Genomic DNA, 14483 nt, shown 5'->3' with positions numbered 1-14483 from the left:
AGGCCAGGCCCGCGCCCTCCCTCCTCAGCTGTCACCGGGGCGGCTCCTGTAAGAGTCCCTCAGAGCCCCGTGTCGGCGCGTGGGCGATGGCGGATGGAGAACAAGGACAGAGTAGAGGGTGCCTCCGGGGAGACGATGGCGATATTGCGGGCGCTAGGGCCCAGCCAAAGCAAACCGGGGGTGTGGGGATCAGGCGCCATGACCTGCCCTGCTGGGGACAGGGAAAACAGAGTCAGTAGGGCAGGTCTGGGAAGACTCCGGAGGGAGGCCACAGGGTTCCTGAAGGATTGGGTGCAGCATCTGATGGGTCGAATGTAGGAAGGATTTTTGGACTTTCGTCCTAAGAGAAAGGAGGCTTTTAAGGAGGGGTGACATATTTGGATCTGTGTTTGCAAAGCACTGGAGCTTCTGAGTGACAGCAGTGAGGACCAGTGAGGGCTGGTAGTTCTGAAGCAGTCTGAGGAGGTGGGCACAGGAAAACTCGGCTCTCCTTGCTGCTAGGCCTGGGCACAGGCTGCCCTCAGCCACCCCAAAGCCAGTTGCTGTGAGCTTCCTCTACCCAACAAACTCTATTTCACCGTCAGGATGCCAGGAAGTCCCTCCTTTGGGGTCTCATAACTGGGCTGTCCTCTGTCCTAGCATTTACATTGCTAGGCTCACACTGATAGCGGTGAGCTCCTTACAACTAGAACCAAGCTGCAGTGGGCTCGGTGAGCACAGGGCGGGGCCTGGAGTCTGGTGCAGAGAAAGCCTTAGAGTGTTTGTTGAATGAATAAACAGAATGTGACTCAGGGAAGAGAGCAACACCTTGATATTCAGAGCTCACCAAAACATTACAAATTTCTATTATGATTTTCTGATTACAAAATTAATATGTGGTTGTTATTTTAAAATTTACAGCCTGGTATAAGGCACATACCTGAAATCCCAGCAGTCCGGGAAGGTGAGGTAAGGGGATTGCAAATTTGAGCCCAGCCTGGACAACTTAGTGACAGCAAAACCCTGTCTCAAAAAAAGAGGCACCAGGGATGTAGGTCAGTGTGAAGGAGCTGGGTTCAGACTCTAGTACAAAAAAAAAGCTGCATATAAATATAAAGTGTATATACATTATTAGTGTATGGAAGTTCCTAAAAACCGTATCATATGTACTCTAAAGATAACTAGAATCTGGGAGTAATAACTATGTAGAGTTCAGTAAATATTTTCCCCAAAACTTGTTTTAATATATACCCTAAGAATGTTTAAAAGGCTAAGTAGGTCAGGGATGTAGCTCAGCGGAACTGAGCCTGCTTGGTAAGCACAGGTCCTGAGTCTGGCTCCTGGTACTGAAAAAGAAAGAAAGAAAGAAAGAAAAAAAAAAAAAGAAAAAAGGCTGAGTTGTGGGAGTGAGACGCTGTGAAAGACTTCCGGCCTACAGACAAGTGAGATCTAACACCTGCTACTTTGTAACTTGTTTTTTTCCTATGTACAATATTATGCTTTTGAGACAGTCACTTGCTCTGTAATTCTGGCTTGTCTTGAACTCAATAAGTGGCCCAGGCTGGCCCCAAACTCACAGCAATACTCCTGCTTCAGCCTTCTGATTGCTGGGATTATAGACATGGGGCCCAAGCCTGGCCTTCCGTTTCTTTTAATTAGTTTTGCTTTGTTTTGGTTTTTCTTTTGTTTTTTTTCGAGGCAGGGTCTCACTTTGTAGTTCAGGCTGACCTGGAACTGGTAGCAATCCTACTGTCTCAGCTTCCTAAGTAGGTGGATGACAGGCATGTGCATTGAGCCTGGATTTTTTGTTTGTTTTTTGGTACCAGGGATCGGACTCAGGACCTTGAGCTTTTGAGGCAGGAGCAGTGCCGCTGAGCTAAATCCCCAACTCTGAGCCTGGATTTGGCTTTTTGGTGGTTGGAGATTGGAACCCAGGGCTTTGCACACACTGGGCAAGTGCTGTGCTGCCGAGCCGCACCCTCAGCACTCATCTTTCTTTCTTTATTAAAAGATTTCCTTGCACAGCCCTGTTGTGTTTATTTTGAGACAACAGATTTTAGGAGGAAGTTGAAACAGGTGTTCCTCTTGGAGTAACCAGAAGACACAAAACTCCCTGTGGGTAACAACAGAGGACTCGAGGGCTTGGAAGTGAGGCGGCAAAGGGGTGACACGAGCCCCGTCTGCATCTTTGCATGGCAGAACCAGCTTGAGGGCCTAAAGTCACAAGGAAGCAAACTTGCACGTGAATGAGGAAGCATTTCCCAGGGCAGAGCTGTGGGAGATGACACGTGGCCTGGCTTGGGACGCAGGAGCATCCGGTTGGGTGTTCAAGAGGGGCCTGGCTGGACATGCGGTAGGAACTAATATAGCGAACTGTCGGGGTGTGGTGGCACACACCTGTAGTCCTAGCGCTCAGGAGGCTGAGGCGGGAGGATCACAGTGAGTTCAAGGCCAGCCTGGGCTACATAGCAAGGCCTTTTCTAAAAAAACAGAAAGAACTTGAGCCGAGAGCCAAGTCTTGGTTGTCAGAAGGGAGCGCACTCCTTCCTGACATGGCAGCTGCTATCCACGCATGTGTGTCTGACTCAGTCTGCCTCAGTCCCTGAATTTCCATGAAGCTCTGGGGAGAGGGGAGAGAGAGAAAGAGAAAAGTAAAAAAAAAAAAAAACCTGCAAGAACTGCTTCCCTAATCTGTACCTGTGGGAGCCCAGGCAGTAACTTTGGGACACTTTACTATGATGGTTCATCAAAGCAGGAGAGAGCTTCTCCCCAACTCTGCCCCCGACCATGCACATGGGCGCGCGCGCGCGCGCGTGCGCACACACACACACACACACGCACACCCTCAGGCCAGCACTTCCAGGGCTCAGGGCTCATAGCCAGGAGGTGGCTGTGCCAAGGTCTTGGCTTACAGCAGCAGCTGAGGTGTGACATGTGGGTCAGCTCACATAGCCAGCGTGGAGGGCAGGGAACATCTCTGCAGACGCCCCAGGAGCACAGCGGCGTGCAGGCATGGGAGATGTGTGCTCCCAGCTGGGGCAAGAAGGTGGCAACAGGGGAGCACAAGGACTGCCACCCTCGCTGAGGCCAGACCAGCGAGTCCCTCGGGGCCTGGCTGGACCAGAGAGGAGACTTAGTGGCCTCACAGCAAAAGCCTGCAAGCCACTGGCTCCCAGGTCGCTGGCCCTGGACTATGTGCTTCTTTGGCCACATTGACACAAATTAACTACAGGACAGAAGGTGGGAATTAAACCCCCAGATGAAGTCACCCAGGGACCAGAGGGGTCCACAGACTCCATGAAAATGTGACACCACGCCAGGAAGGCCATCCTTAAAAAATGGCCGCCTAGCCTGGAGTGGTGGCGCATGCCTGTAATCCCAGCACTCGGGAGGCTGAGGCAGGAGGATCGCTGTGAGTTCGAGACCAGCCTGGGCTACATAGTGAGTTCCAGATCAGTCTCAACTACACAGCGAGACCCTGTCTCAACCTCCCCCCAAATGGCCGCCTGAGGGGCTCTCAGCACAGCCTCCCTCAGGAGATCCAGGGTTATCAGAGGCTGACCAATCCCTGACTGCCCAGAAAGAGGGATGGCGAGGGCTAAAAGAAAAAGACAACAGAGACTTGGGTGATTTCAAAGTACATGGAGGGTGGGGAGGTCAGTGCCTCAGAGCGGGCAAAGAAAAGACACTCTGAGGTAGCCACTGTTTGTCCAGTGCACACGGTAGTCGGAGGGGGCACTGGGTGACCCAGAGGATGGCAGTGGTCTGTGTTGGTGAAGATCGTAGGTCCGTGATTGTCTTCTGGTGACAAGGGCAATAAGGAGAGAATTCTTACAACAGGACGTGGGCGAGCTAGCCGGCTGATGGGGGATCTGTCCTCCCCAAGTTCTCAGAGAACCCGGATGTCTTCAGCTGATGCACTTTTGCCCTTGTGTGGCACAGCATCATGGGATCAACCTGTGACCAGAGGTACCGGAGTTATGCTTCTGCGTGCCATAGGGCAAGAAGACATTGGGCCTTAGACAGTCCTAATCATAATTTAATTTTGAAACGATTTTCCCCCAAAATTATATAGAATGGCTCTCCACACAAGCTGAGTTTCTAGAACTTTCCCATGCCTGTACCCTCCACCATGAGCTCACAAGGGACTCAGAACAGTGGTGGCCCCCAAGCCCCACCTACTCAGGGGCCCTCTGGCCTGAGTGACTTCCTCTCCCTGAAGCATGACCTCCTTCTAATTGCTTGGCAAGAGGGAAGCTGGGGAAAGAGTACTGACACATCTCTGTCAGATCGATCCTGACCAAAGCCCTATCACCCCACCCAGGAGGAAGTGGTAGGCAGGAAGCCTGGGCCAGGAGATTGCAGCTGATGGTAAACAGCAGCATCTGTACTAGCAAATCTGTATGCATCTAGGCAGAGACAGCCCCGATTTGTCCCTAGTCTGCAGGTCCCAGGCCTGAGAAACTGGTGTTGTTGGGGGGCAACTTGCTTTTGTAGCCCCAGCTTTGATGCCATCTACGTGTCAGAAGAGCACTGGTCCCCAAACACGGCCAAAATCTCCCTGCTTTTACTTACATGATGTTTAAGAGCCATAAGAGAAATGTTCAGCATGAGAGCACGCGAGAGTAGAGAGGCTCCTAGGAATGCAGGCAGCTCTACAAGGTATTGCTCTTCCTGTTCGTCGACCTCCTTGTTATAGCTCTCACAACCGCTACTTTTCTATCCACTTTTTTTGTTGTTGTTGAGACAGAGTCTCATTCTGTAGTTCAGGCTCCCCCAAAACTATGAAACCCGGGCTGGCCCTGAACTCATAGCAATCTTCCTGACTCAGCCTCCCACGTGCTGGAATCACAGGTGTGTGCCACCACACCCAGGTTTCTAGTCACTGTGAACTGCTCAGTCTGCAGTGCCAAGTTCTGAAAGGAACCTCTGATCGGCTTACCTGCTACCCAGCACTCTTATTGGGCAGAGCCCTTTAGGCCAGTCCAGCTCATTGGCTGAGGGCTAAATGAGGCCAACACTCAGGTCTAGGACAAACTGCAGCTACTGCTATGTAAAGGCCACTTGGAGCTCTGCTGAGTAAAGCAGGGAGTAAAGCTCTGGCATTAAAGCAAGGAGGAAGCAGATACTTTTCCCTGAGCACTTGCTCTCTGCCAGGCCTTCCGATGAGGAACTGGTAGGGGACACAGGAGTCACACAGGTCCATCACCTCAAGGAAATCAGTCTGGTTAAATGGACTTTGTCTCTTTGTTTGCTGGTTTGGTTTCTTGTTTGTAGTACGAGTGATTGAACCCAGGGCCTTCACACTGAGCTACATCTTCAGCCCGTTTTTATTTTTTATTTTAATTTCACCAAATTGCTAAATTGTTCAGGCTGGGCTTTAACTCGAAATCCTCAGTATCAAGGAATGCTGGGATCACACACATGCATCACTATGCCCAGCTCAGGACATGGGCCCATGTCGGGAAGTTTTGAAAGTGCCAAGTGTTGCTGATGGCTCGAAGACTGAGGGCAGGGGAGAGGGCAGGAAGGCTCATGAAGGAGGCCTCGTTTAGGCAGAACCTTGAAGAGCGGGTAGGGTATTAACCAGCACAAGTGGGAGAAAGGGAACTTCCAGAGGAGAGAGCTACACGCGGGAAAGTGGAGCAGGACAGGAAAGCGTGCGTATGTGCAGAGGACATTCCCACTGGTTTTGCAGAGTCATGCACTGGAAGCAGAGAAAGCAGTGGGCATTAAGTTCATAAAGGGATTGCAGAGGGCTCCCAGGCCTGTTTCTAGAGTTGAGATTATCTCTAGGCAGGCATTCATTGAACAAATATTGATGAGTAAAGCCAAGTGCTGCAGCTTTGGTGTAAAAAAAGACAATGTTCTCCCTGAATTCTAGGAGGCTGAGGCAGGAGGGCCACAAGTCAAGCCCAGCCTGGGTAACTTGGTAAGACCCTGTCTCAAAATAAAAAGGGCTGGGGATAAAGCTCAGTGCAAAGGCCCTGGGTTCAATCTGCAGTACTAAAAAAAAAAAATTGTCTTACTTTCCAGTGGGAAGTTAGACAATAAGGAAGAAATGAAGACTACAGGTGAGGGGTGTAGCTCAGTGGCAGAGCACTTGCCTAACATGCACGAAGCCCTGGGATCAGGCTCTAGCGTGGATATGTACACACAGAGAAGAAAGAGAAAAGGAGAAAAAAATAAAGCCTGGTGCTCTGGTTTGGAGGTCCCTTCCAACACTCACGTTAGGCGTAGTTGCCCCCAAGCAGTGTTAGTTAGAGGTGGAACTCAAACTGTGGCGAGGGCTGAGGGCTCTGCTCCTGCCTGAACGATGCTGACACCCAGGAGTGCCTGAGTCACTCAGCTGCCTGGTGTGGGGTGTGCTTGGCCCCACCCTCCCAGCCCTGCGCTTCCTGGCTGTCTATGTGATGCTTTCTGCCTTTGATAGATAGCACAGCAGTAAACCCTCACCCCATGCAGCGCCTCTGTCTTGGACTTCAGCCTCCAGAACCAGGAACGGAGTGAACCTCGGTTGGTTGCAATTTACTCAATCTGTGGTATTCTGTTATAGCAACACAGAACAGACGGAGAGAACTAGAAAACAGGGAGCTGCTGAAGGGCTTGGAGTAAGAGTGAAGACGGACCTATTCTGCGTCCACAGGGGGACAGAGGAGCTGGAAATGATGCGCTTACTCTGTGAACAAGTGAGGGTGGGCATTCTGACCCTCTTTGCAGAAGAGGAGAGCAGCCAGGCCGACATCCAGCCCTCAGCAGTGTCCACCGTGGTGCCGTCTCTCTCTCTCTCTCTCTCTCTCTCTCTCTCTCTCTCTCTCTCTGTGCTATTATGGGTGACTCAGCATCCTAAATTGATTTAAAAATTTCCCTTTCATGGTCATTTTGACTTTGGGGAAGAGCCGGAAGTCCTGCAGTGCCAGATCCTGTGAACAAGGTGGATGAGGGCTCACGAATGTTTTATAGGCCAGCTCTTCTGTTGGATGGCGCTTGGCAGCAGTATTCACTGTTTTTTTGGTTTTTTTCGTTTTTTTTTAATCACGTCTCATGAGGACACTCACAGAAGAGAACTTCCAGGAGTGCTTCAGGCAAGAATGGAGGGATAAGCGTGCCTGAAGTAAAGGAGAGTATTTTGAGGGGGATTAATGGCAATTTGTCTTTTATTGTAATGGAGCTCACTCTTCCTTCCTTTCTTTCTTTCCTTGAGACAGACTCTCACTATGTAGTTGAGGCTGGCTTCGAACTCATGGCGATCCTCCTGTCTCAGCCTCCCAAGTGCTGGATTACAGGCCTGTGTCACCATGCCCTATTGCAATAGTTTTAAGAACTTAAACACCCACCTCTTTTTTCTTTTCTTTTTTTTTTGGTGGGGGGGATTGGGCAGCAAACTCAGGCCTTGTACTTGCAAGGCAGGGGCACAGTGCCACTGAGCTAAATCCCCGGCCATCCCCATATTTTTTGGTCACCCCTTGTATTTCATGATGCCATTTAATTCTTTGACCTGCAGTTTGTGATGGATACTCATCCCATTTTTCAGAGTGAGGCCCAGAAATGTATTGGATCTGCCCGTTGTTACCTCGCTGTCAGGTGTCAGGGTCAGGGTTTTGGTTTGTGGTTTGTATTATGGTTTAGATGAAGACTGTTCCCCCAAAACTCTCATGTTTTGTGTTTGGAGGCAGGGACTTTTGGAAAGAGACTGGGTCAGGGGCGCTGTGTAAGTCAGTGGATTTATCCACTGAGGGGCTCAGTGTGGTTGTTGGATGGGGCCTGGTTGGATGAGGCCGTTACTGGGGCCGTGACCTGTGACCCAGAAGGACATGGGTGCTGCATCTCCCGCTCTGGCTCCTTCTCTCTGCTGCCAGGCTGCCCTGCAGTGAGCAGATGCCCCTGGCCCTTCCACCATGGCCTTCTTGCCTTGGAGCCAGATGACCTTGGACTGAGTCTCTGAAGACCAGGAGCCAAAATTAACCTCTCCTGCTTTTAGTTGTGTGTATCAGGTATTTTGTCCCAGCAATGGGAAAGTGGCTAACATAGTTTACTTGTTGTTTATTGAGACAGAGTCTCACTAAGTCATCCAGGCTGTCCCTAAACCAGGCTCATATGATCCTTCTGCCTCAGGCTCCCAAAGAGCCAGGTTAGGACTGAAAGCCAGTCTACCTCACTTGTCTTCAGGGTCAGGGGTTCCTAGCACAGGACCAGCAGTAGCAGCTGGGGACTGGTTGGAAAGAGAAATCCCTTGACTTCACCCAAGACCTCCTGAGTCAGAGCCTTGGCAGTCTGTCTTCTAGCACACAGCCCTCCGGGCTTCTAGCTTGAGCACTGACAGTCTAGACAGATACACACGGGAACACAGAATGATAAACAGTTAGGAATGAGGGGCCGAGGGGACATGAAAGACAGACACCTGGGGCGAGACCCAGGGAAGATGTTTGAGCAGAGCTTGGGAAATAAGTAAGCATTCAGGAGGTAGCTTAGTGGGCTTGCTGTCTCTCTCTCTCTAGTTCTTCAAAATTGAAGTCTCACTGCAGGTCTGAACAGATGTGAAAAACAATTGAGTACCTAAGAATTTGTCAGATCTGATGGCACAGGCTTATAATTCCAGTCAGGAGAGTAATAAATGAGAGCCCAGCATGAGTAATTTAGTGACTTAGTGACTCTCTCAAAAAAAAAAAAGAATTAAAGGCTGTGGATGTAGCTCAGGATGAAGGCCCTGGGTTCAATCCCCAGTACCACATCTTAACTAATTAACTAAATAAGTGTTATTTTGAAGGCTAGGGATGTAGCTCAGCGACACAGCGCCTACCAGGCAAGCATGAGGTCTTGAGTTCAATCCCCGGTACAAAGAAAAAGTTAAGCATACATTTCCACATGATCTAGCCATCCCTACTGTTAGATATTTATGAAACAGAAGTAAAAACAGAGCCTGACATGGTGGTGCATGCCGATAATACCAGCTACTCTAGAAGCTAAAGCAGGATTGTGAATTCAAGGCCAGTGTGTGCAACTTAGCAGAAACATATCACAAAATAAAATTTGTGAAAAGGAGGGCCGGTGATGTTGCTCAGGGGTGCTGCACCTGCCTGGTAAGCTCAAGGTCCAGAGTTTGATCCCCAGTAACAGGAAAAACAAATAAACAAACAATAAAAATATGTGAACGGGGTGGGGATGTAACGCAGGGCTAGAGTGCTTGCTTAGCATTGGTGAGGCCTTGGGTTCAATCCCCAGAACCATAAATCAAAGAAGTAAAAACTAGGGTTGGGCATACAGTTCAGTGGTCACTTGCCTAGCATATGTGAAACCCTAAGTTGATCCCAGCACAAACACAAACAAACATGTTTCCACACATCACACGCATACAACCTGTACCCAAATATTTATAGTAGTTCTACTTATAGGCACTAAACACTGGAGATAACCCAGATGTCCCTTGGTTGGTAGGGTAAAGCAGTTGTGACACTCAGAAATGAGAGAGGACTGTACACACAAAGGTGGATTTCAAGCACCACGTGAGGTCGGTGAAGCCAGGCACAAAAGGCTGCCTGCTGTCGCTTCCTGAGGATGCCTCTTAGCTCTGCCTGGGGCAAGCCCAGCACCATTCGCTCTCAGTACATATTTACTGGGCAGCTACCATGCTCCTATTTTAGGTCCTGAGGATACCGCGGTGAACACCAGGAGCACAGGGTATTATTTCCCCTGTGGAGTTTACATTCTCATTGGGAGGATGGAGAAAAGCCAGATGAGTAAGTAAATTCGATGGCATTCAGGAGGCTGCTGGTGCTAAGGAGTCCGTCTGTAGCGTTTAAGCAAAGACCTAAAGGAAATAAGGGAAAGAAGTGTTGCACCCTCTCTCCTCAGGAAAGAGCACGCCAAGCAAGAGAGGGGTGTGCGGGAGGGGCAGAGAGCCAGGGCGGCCTGTGACTGGGAAGGAATGCCCAGGGGAGACGGAATGAGGGCCGCAGGGGAGAACTTAGGCTTGGGTTCTGGGTGAAGTGGGAGCCCCCAGAGGGATTTGAGCGAGGAAGGGACGAGATTGGATATATCTGTATTATACAGCTAGAGCTATAGACACTGAAAAAGATTTGGTGGTATTGGGGGGCAGGCAGGGCCTCGTGTAGGCTTGGCCTGTGCTGCCCCTGAGCTACATCACCAGCCCCACAGATTTCCATTTCTGAAGAAACCCTCTGTCTGCTAGGTGCAGCACCAACTGTAACAGGACCAAGCTTGGAAGCAGAGAGACCACTTAGGAGACTCACAAAACCCAGGTGAGACCTGACAGTGGCTTAGATCCGGGAATGAACAGTGGTGGAGACTAGAAGAGGCTGAGCCTCAGGTCCTGTGTGCTGCCTAGAGTGGAGCCAATGAAATTCCCTCTCAGCGCTTTCAGATGGGCCTGCAGAAAAGCAAGGAACTATTACCATCATTTTACCTCACACAAGATGGAGGCCTTGGGGCTGCTGGCGGAAAGTTAGATGCATAGATTTTGTGCCCCTGAGATTCCAGTCAAGGGTCTCGGTTGTCACCCTCCCGTGCGGTCATATGACCAAGTCCATGCACATGATCCGCTCGGTACTTCCCCAAGTCACCCTGAAGACAGCTGCCGTCTGCCGTGTGTGGTCTGTGCATGGCAGCTGCTGCCCTGGGCACTCACTGATCTTTGGCCGGCCGGCCCTGCAGTCACCCCAGCGGGAAGATCCTGTGCAGCAATTTGCTGCTTCCACGATGGCGTCACACAGAAAACACCGACGAGGCCAAAACACCCGCAGAAGGAGGTGTCTGTGTGGCCAGCAGCGGGGCCAGGCCACTGTCCTGTCGGGCACAGCTCGCATACAGACTGTGGAGGAGCTGGAATGACCTGGAGGCCACACTGAGGGCCTTGGACTTGATCCTGTTTGTGCAAAAGGAATATGAGAGAGACGTGCTCCGGTTTCTCGAGGTTAATTCAGCAGGACCTGTGAAGGAGGAGACAAGCTAAGAAAGAGCCACGGTAGCAACAGTTCTGATGAGAACTGTTAGAAGTTCAAACCAAAGGGACAGGATTGAGAAGTAGATCAGAGGACTGAGAAGTGACTGTCAGAGTTAAGAAGACAAATAGTGGCAAGAGACAGGAAGAACTTGGGGGTGGGCGGGGAGCACTCAGGACTTTCCCAGCCCCAGATCTTGTGGCTCAACTTTTTAGGGGAAATCCTTCCCCCACATGAACCCCGACTGCTCACAATCCTCAGGGCTACTTGAGCCTTGTGCCTTCCTCAGCCTTATGTTTCTCAAACAGGAAAAAAGGAATATTTGCTGCGGTTCAAATGTATGCACCCTCCCAACTATAATACTGGAATTTAAATCCCAGGTGACGTAGGAAGAGGCGAGGCCTGGGTTGAGGGTGCAGCTCGGTGGTGGAGCCTACACGAGGCCCAAAGTTCAAGTCCCAGCCCCACAGGAAGATAAAAAGACAACTGAAAAAAAGATGAGGTCCCTGGAAGGCAATCGGGCTGTGGGGCTCTGCCCTGGTAGCTGAAATCAGTGCCTTTGGAAAGGGCTTGGGGCAGAGTCCATCCCTGCACTTGTCCACCTTGTGCAGTGATCTGGGGCTGCCCTGGAAGCAGAGGGGAGCCCTTGCCAGACACCAAGTAATGTGGAGCTTTGTTTGATCTTGGATTTCCCATCCTCCAAAACCATTACAAATGAGTTTTTACTACACATGAACTGCCCAGTCTAGGACACCTCGTTAGCAGCAGGAACAGACTAAGGCAGAAATGAGATGTGGGTTGCTACTCTAACAGACAGCTAAAGCTGTCCGGGCACCTCGGCCCACACCTGTAACCCCACACTCGGGAGTCTGAGGCAGAGCATTATGAATTCAAGCCCTGTCCGGGCGACTTGGTGAGACCCTTGTCTCAAAAGGGGTTTAGAACTCAGCTCGAAGTCCTTGGGTTCAATCCCCAGGACAAACAAAGCTGAGTTTCATACCCCAGAAAAGGGGAAACAGCTTAAAAGATTCAGAAAATTTTCAGCCTGGCCATATTAAAAACGAAAATGCAATAGCAACACTGAATACTGTAGAAATGCACTTTGCTCAGTAATACTTGAGTTGTTGCAATATTTGATTAACCATTTGGTTGTTACAGAAAAATTCTTAACTGTAATTGACGGTTGTTGCCATCATAGTAAATTGCCTGTATTTCTACCTCTAGTAAAGGACTTTATGTGCTAGATTTTAATATCCTTGAGCCCGGGCAAGCGCACAAGTCTTTTTAATATGGTTTCCTTGCACAAACTAATCAGGATTTGAGAGCTCTTTAATGCCCTCGAAGTGGTTTTTGTGGGGTTGAAACAAATGGTGAGAATTTGAATTGGTCCCTCTTATTACAGTGTTGAAATTAAGTCTACTTAATTTATCAAATCATGTTCATGCCCTGATTGTATATACTTGAATCTATCAATAAACATTGTGATACTTGAAAAAAAAAAAGAAGAAGAAGAAGAAAATGCATATTCCAGAAAAGCCAAAGGATGTTTGTAAAGCGGGTTAGTGTGTCCCGAAGGAAGCCAGGTACTGCTCATCAGGACACGGAAGAACAGAGATGCTCTGGGGTCTCCGAGACGGCACTGCAGTCACCCAGGCACCAGGGGCCGGAAGCAGCAACACCCAGGGTAGGCCCAGCACTCGGGGCCACAGGACCGGGTGCCCAGCCAGCCGCCGCCAGGTTCTGCTGTGAGCGACGGAGAGGCACTCATTACCCGCCCCTCCCATGACTCCACTGGCCAGGGAGCTCGTACTATAACTGCAGACTGACAGGCGCTTGGCCTTGGCCGCACCCACACAATGCCATCTCCATGGGTGTGCAGGGGGCATGAGCTATGGAGCATGGCTACCTCCACCTCCCCAGATTTCTTTTCTTTTCTTTTCTTTTTTTTGGTACCAGGGATAGAACTCAAGACCTTGGGCTTGTGAGGCAGGCACAGTACCACTGAGCTAAATCCCTGGCCATCCCCCTAGATTTCTTTATTTCTTTCTTTATTTTTTTTTAGGAGACAGGGTCTTGCTACGCAGCCTAGGCTGGCTTGAGGATGGTAGTTTAGTGTAAAAGACCCTGGTTCAAACTCCAGTACCAGGAAAAAAAAAAAAAAAGATGACAAAGAAAAGATGACATTGGGTGGGAGGAGGGAAAAGGAGTGTCATTTTCCCCATTGTGCAAAAATAACTGCTATTTAGAATTTGGGTGGGGCATGGTAGTGCAAACCTGTAATTCCAGCACTTTTTTATTTCAGGGCCCACGTCTTTGCGAAGTACCCAGCTCCACTGGGCCGGCTGGTCAGGGGAGCTTTCCTCCATCCCTTCTGAGTGGGTCTGTCTTTCCCGGTCCAGATTTCCTACCATAAAACTTCATTTCAGAATATACACTTGAGTAGCTTTAAATATATTCATGAAATTGTATAATCATCACTACTATCTAATCCCAGAACATTTTATCACTTCAAAAAGAAATCCTAGCTGGGCATCATGGCACATGCCCAGCACTTGGGAGGCCAAAGCAGGATCGCCACAGGTTTGTGACTAGCCTGAACTACACAGAGAGACTGTGCCTCATCTCCCCCCATGCAGAAAAGAGATCCTGTAGCCCTCGCTAACCATCTCCTCTCCCACCACCCAGCAACCACTGAGCTATTTTCTGTCTCTACAGACTGACCTATTCTGGGTATTTTATTTAAATGAAATTATGCAGTATGTGACTTATGCCTGGTTTCTTTCACTTAGTCCCTTTTCAAGGTTTGCCCAGACTGGAGCACACACATTATATTTTAGGGTGAATATTACATTGCACAGATATATCACTTCTGTTATCCAGTCACTGGCTGCTGCGCCGGTGGGCTATTTCTGGTTTGGGCTAGTATGGATGAGGCATCTGTAAGCATTTGTGCACAAGTTTACGTATGGACACATACACTGAATTCTTTGGGCTAAGTACCTAGGAGAGGAATCATGGGGTCGTGTGGTATCCTTATGTTGAGCTTTTGTGAAGAACTGAAAACTTCTCTGTAGCATCTGCACATTTCAAATACCTACTCATTTTCTTCTCTTCATCCTCACTGGCCCTTACTTTCTTTCCTGTGTAAAAAGTCTAGCCATCTTCGCAGGTGTGGAGTAGTATCTCATTGTGGTTTTGATTTGCATTTCTTTAATGACTAATGATGGTGCTTCTTGGTCATTTAAAGAAGTGCCTATTCAAATCCTTCGCTCATTAAAAAAATAGGTTAAACAATAAAGAGGGGGTAAAGCTCAGCTGTAGAGCATTTATCTAGCCTGTGCGAAGCCATCAGTTTGATGACCAACACCAGGAGAGAGAGAGGAGGGAATTAAAAATAAAAATAAATTGCCATATGTGGTGGCGCATACCTGTAATCCCAGTCCTCAGGAGGCTGAGGCAGGAGGATCGCTGTGAATTCGAGACCAGCCTGGGCTACATAGTGAGTTCCAGGTCAGTCTCAACTACATAGTGAGAGCCTGTCTCAAA

General features: G+C 49.4%; 1 long non-coding RNA gene across 2 annotated transcripts in view; it reads left to right on the top strand.

Moving 5' to 3' along the window:
* Window positions 1–9635: 9635 nt before the first annotated feature.
* The window catches only part of LOC104857480, a 5948-nt gene continuing 1100 nt past the window's right edge, over window positions 9636–14483 (top strand). The window contains exons 1-3 of one of the 2 annotated variants that reach the window (XR_778864.2): window positions 9636–9716; window positions 10169–10238; window positions 13240–14318. This is a non-coding gene — a long non-coding RNA (uncharacterized LOC104857480). Of the gene's footprint in view, window positions 9717–10168; window positions 10239–13239; window positions 14319–14483 lie in introns of those variants that run through there. The other variant, XR_002025125.2, reaches the window with a different exon arrangement.

Source organism: Fukomys damarensis, unplaced genomic scaffold (genome assembly GCF_012274545.1).
Source record: "Fukomys damarensis isolate Sample0158 unplaced genomic scaffold, DMR_v1.0_HiC HiC_scaffold_34, whole genome shotgun sequence".
NCBI lineage: Eukaryota > Metazoa > Chordata > Mammalia > Rodentia > Bathyergidae > Fukomys > Fukomys damarensis.
This window is presented reverse-complemented; position numbering and strand designations above follow the sequence as displayed.